We start from the raw sequence: 5,552 nt of genomic DNA, 5'->3' as shown, positions 1-5,552 counted from the left end.
CTTGCGCAAACGTTCCGTAAAATATTGCAAACATTAGTAAAACTGGTAACATTAACCAGACTTAACTCTGTTCCTGGCTAAATATTTCGAAAGAGGACGTAATTTCAACAGCACTACCAATCGGAAAAGCACCCTCGTCCACTAGGAAGCCGGAAGTCAGTCAACCAGAAAAACCGACCACCAACACCCACGTGTCACGATTTGGAATTGAGCGTAGTTATCCAATCTTCCGTATACGGGGTACGCCTGCCCACACAACACATATGCATGTAAATCGAATATCAACTTGAAATAATCGTACTTCTATGCAATATGATTGAATCGTAAATGATGCTAAAATAATGCCTATACGTACAAAAGTGGAGGCGCTAACCGTACATTGTTCAAAATGTATATGTTTAGTCGTATATTTTCTAAGTCGGCATCATATACGACTTACGATATACATCAGCCGGACATTGCTCGTTCATCTATACGTATGCATAAAGAAAATCGTATTACATTCTTAATCGGCATCATATGGAACAAAGAATATACATTGCTCGTACATTGTCTATGCTTACTGCGATTCCGATTCGAAAAATACTAATATATGATTCAATTTCTTCAACTTAATACGACTTCGTGTTGTGTGGGTGGTGATGAAGTCCAGAACGATGAAGTCAAGCCGCACGAAAAGAAGTAACAAAAACGAGAACAAGTGCTACGCTACCGCACGGATCCGCTGCTGCTGTTTCCTTTAGGACCTATAAGGATTGTCTATGTCCCACTTGTTTGAACACCAAGTTTTTCTCCACTCCCAAGATGAAAGCGAGCGGCATGGAAAGAACAGAAACTATTCTCAGCAAAGCGAAATTATTTCTACACCTTTTTTTAATGCAGTTCCATTCTGACTGACCACAAAAAGGACAAAGGCAAAGCAAGTAAACGTACTGATAGAAGAACACAATCATCTAACCTGCACACACACGCTGCTTCGTGTCGTGGTTCACGAGTTTTCCCAGAAGAGAGCGGGAAAAATGGTTAAGAAAGTCGTAAAGCTGACCTCGGTGCGAGACGATAACAAGAGAACATACCTGAAGAAAATCTTGCTCCATATCTTCATTGTATTATTGTGGTGTTGTTTTCCGTGTCCTCGCACACTTTCTTTTGCCCCCCGGTGGAAAGTCTTCCGCTTCCACGAGTCGGTATGAAAAACCAAAGGGGGTATCCTTCTAACGAAGTGACCGGCACTGGACTGGAAAATCGTTGACCGTTGACCGTTGACGGAGAACGTAATAATTTACGATGACGACGATGGTTCGAAACGGCAACCCCTTAGGAGGTTGGAAGGGGTGAAGGAGAGGAAGGAAAAATGGCTCCATGAAACACGGGATAAAAATAGTCAGCATATGAGGTTACAACAAGAGAGACCACAAGCACAACCAGGAGTTAGCGTTGTTTAGCTTCTAGAAAAGAGGGTCCAAGCAACCGTTTCCCCGCTTCTCCCCTCACTGACAGAAACTGACATCGCAAATTCCGAACCCAGCCCTACGGATCTTCCGTTAGCACCCATTTTAACTCGAGCTGGCCATTTGTTATCAGACAGGGCGGACAAAATTGAAAATATATGGCCCATTAGGACAAGTGTTTCCCTTTCCGCCCTCCAATTCACCAAGGGTGTATGTTCCGTCCGGTCATCCACTAAACGATGAAAAGAAAATGTCGAGAGAAAAAGGGAGCAAAAAGAACGGTTTGTGTTCAAGTCCTTGTGAAGAAACACATAAAAAGGATACACATGCCTTATGCAAGAAGGCATCAACCGCAAGTGGAATCCTGTAAAAAGTAAGCCTTTTATCCATCTTTCATTGAAGGCACTTTGCGACTTTGTTGCCACCTGAAAAATCCTTTTCGATGTGTGGAATTTTCACACCACACTAGCAGATTTCGGTTCGAGACTAAAAACAAACTCCTCCATCAACCCGAACCAAACTCTGGCGGACATATCACCATCGAGAAAAAAGACATCTTTATCCGTCCATTCCAACGATGGTGTACTCAGACGCAAACACCCTCTTCAGCTGAGATAATTGAGTCATTTAATTACTCGACGGACGAAACGGTGTGGTATGGACGTCCATCCAATCCCGGTAAAAGAAGTGATTAGACGATTAGGCAGGACTTTGCGAGCTTGCGGAGAATATTGACTTTCTGGCGACATAAAACATCCACCCGTGAAGCGACAAAGTGTAGAAACAGATGAACACCGAGTCTAGCCGTTAGTCCTAAACCGTTCTCGATGCTTCCGAAACTCCAAACGATAAAGCAACATGAAACGAACCACCCAAAAGAGGTGGAGAAAAATGTTGGAGACAGAAAAAAAGAAGTGGGGAATGTTCGCAACATGCCGGGAACAGAAAGCCAGCAGGCAATACACCGGACCGCTATCAATTTGCTAAATGGAGTGGCTGATGGTCGGTCGTGATGCAGTTTGTCGAGGAGTTGGTTACTAACAGACGACGATCTGATTGAAGTCAAGGGAGAAAGTGGGGCTACGGAGTATGCATCAGATTTTCCTCTAGATTAAGCGACCATTGAGCTGTATTGTGGAAACTAGGTAACTATCATATCCCTACTACTATCCCTTGGTATAGTACATAACTCTTGGTGTACTGGGAAAATGCGGTTGGTTTACGAAGATAAGAAACGATGTACTCCAAAAACATGCCTTCAATCCAATGCTCTTAGGATTTGTAAGCACACGAAAACCACCAACGATTGAACAATAAAAATCATTTAATGATGTAAACAGACGGTTCCCCGTGATAATACCTGAAAGCAACGATTTTATTGGATGTAATACGCTCGAAAACCACAGTCACAACGTGTGTCAGTTTGGACCATTTCAATGCTGGTAATATGAGGGAGAACCCTTACTTCTCAGATGAACGCCGAGAGTTTCGATAGCGTAGGATCAAAGCGTAATGTTCTCGCCCAGTATGTTCGCTTCGTCTGGATGTGACTGACTTGACCCTTGATTTTGTAAAAACCACCACAGTTATCCACCAATACCACCAAACTGGGCCGAACATACCACATTCAAGAAGAGAACTGGTGCAACACGTGGAAAAATCCTCCCTTCTGCGGAAGCGGAACACGGTGTAAAAATCGTTAAAATGAATTTTTCATTGAATTTTTTATCAGCACACGGACTTCAATGTTTTATCCCTTCTTTCGCATTCGTTTTTGCGATAGAAAACTCTTTTCCATTTTGAGGTGGCGACGCACGAACCACGCATCGATAGATGTTCAATAGAGTTGTAACCCATGGAATAAGCATGTGGAATTGTCTAAGTTTTCAGAGAAATGTGCAATAAAACCAGGAAGGTTTCAACGGCATCGCAAAAACTTACTTTTCCTCTTTCCAACTTTTTATTGCGGAGTGGTTCCCAAACTGAATGTTCTTTATTCGTAGATACACTGATTATATATCATATACAGTAAACTTTTAACCTTAATGTTATCCTGTAACAATTCTGTTCGCTACCAGAACTCAATGCGTTTGAAAGAAAATGCCTTGTCGATTCAAGTGGCTTGCTTCTGCGAGATGAAAAGCAAAACAAGAAAATCAATATTGCTGCCTTTCCCGCCACGTGACACAATGATTGATAATGCATCGGTCAAAGTTTGTGGCTCAACCTATCAATATTGCATGAATAGAAACAGTCGAAAGACGATGCAGAGTGAGGAGAAAAGTCACTCCAATTTCTGGACAAAATTTCTAAGTAGTTTTTCCACATGCAGAAAAACAACATACCCCTAAGGCAGAAATATCCCTAAGGCGAACGCAGCAAAGATGCCTGCAACGCGACGCGTCGAGCATTGTCTGGACGGGTACCGACGAGTCACTTCTCAGTCGATCGGTCCAAGACTTTCCAATATCCTGTACGAAGTTATTTTGTTATTATTTCGCCGGAAGTACCACCTATATGAATTGTCCCATTGGTCAATCCCACTGGAAGGAAATCGGAGCTAGTGGAAGGGATGGGTATGGAAAGGAGCATCCGTAGCGAGAAGGAAGGTTGCGAGTATCCCATCACCACCACGACAGTAAGACCATCTACAGCAATTCACCTCATGGTAGACAAAATACCAGCTTTCCACCTAGTCTTAGAATAATATATGACGACGGCGGACTGTAAACAAAACCCCTCACCAACAATCAGGCAGGCGAGTGCATGTCCCATGGTCTGCATGACAGAGAATTAAGAAGAAATAGAATATACCACGAGCCAATAAAGTTTCCTAAGACTTTTTGTAGTATTCTACTCCCTTTCCCAACCAGTCAGGATGGAAACTTGTCAGTGTCCATCGTCTCTCGAATTCGTCCAAGAAACGATGTCGTCTCGATGGACGTTGACGTAGCTTAACGTCATGTTACGCTAGTGACGCAACTTGTAGTAGCATGAAATTTTAAGTACGAGACTGTCTGGTTGACTGTGGAGTTGTCAACACACGCTGTAGACGAGAAAGTAAGAAGGAAGAGACGGAACTCCCAACCTCAGTTTTTATATGGATTGACTGACCTGTGTCGTTGTTTTCGTCATGGTTACTCTTTTTCCATACTGCCCATGTCCATGTGGAAAAGGCTTCCAATTGAACCAATCACAAAGAAGGTTCACCAAGATTGAGCAAAGGAAGGAGATAGAAAAGCAGCCGAAGGCAAAGCCAAGGACCAGAAAAATGTTCTACCGTTCGTTAGACAAAGTTATGGAATCTATGCTGTGAGACAAACTTCAGTGCAGAAAATCTAACCAAACCTATTTCTATCGAAAAAAAACTTTGAAGAACCTATGGAACCATGAAAGAAATTAGGAAAAGAAAACCAATACCACCCGCTTCCCACGAGCCACAATTCGATGGTTGATAGACGTTTGACATTAATTCATTTATCACCAGCTGCAAAAGGCCGAGCAGGAGCAGAAACTTAGTAGTTTCTTGGGCACGACGTAGAGTTTCTTAGTCGTGGGAGATGGAAGAGGTGGGCATTGTTTGTCTGTAGAAGGCGATGGCGCCTGCTGATGAACCGCTTTGGCATCGTTTAACATTAACCATTCTTGGCATCATGTTGCATAGATTGATTTCCAACAGCGTCTAGCGCAATGTTCTGCTCCATGGGGAAGGAAAGAAGATTTATAACGCATAGGACATGGCGTAGTGGAAAAGTGGTTATATAAGGGCTACATCCATCACCCACACACAGACGCCTAAGCGAGGTCGCTATTTCGTTTGCAATAAAATTGATTAAATTGATATCGCACCCCCACCATGTGTAAAACTCCTCGGAAACCCACTTTGGGAGTCGCACATTGAGCGTTTGTGTGGTGATAACTTTTTTGAATCACTGCACCGTGTGTGTGTGTGTTTTTCCGTATGTGTATAAACGCCGAAACTCCTTTTGCCAAAACAAATCAGGCGTACCAGCATTACTATCAGCAAACGAACGCCCAAAAATAGGCAAATAAAACAGTTCGATAGTATTCCGTGTTGGTAGAAAAACATAAAAGCATGGA

Source organism: Anopheles coustani, chromosome 2, assembly GCF_943734705.1.
Source record: "Anopheles coustani chromosome 2, idAnoCousDA_361_x.2, whole genome shotgun sequence".
NCBI classification, from domain to species: domain Eukaryota; kingdom Metazoa; phylum Arthropoda; class Insecta; order Diptera; family Culicidae; genus Anopheles; species Anopheles coustani.
This window is presented reverse-complemented; position numbering follows the sequence as displayed.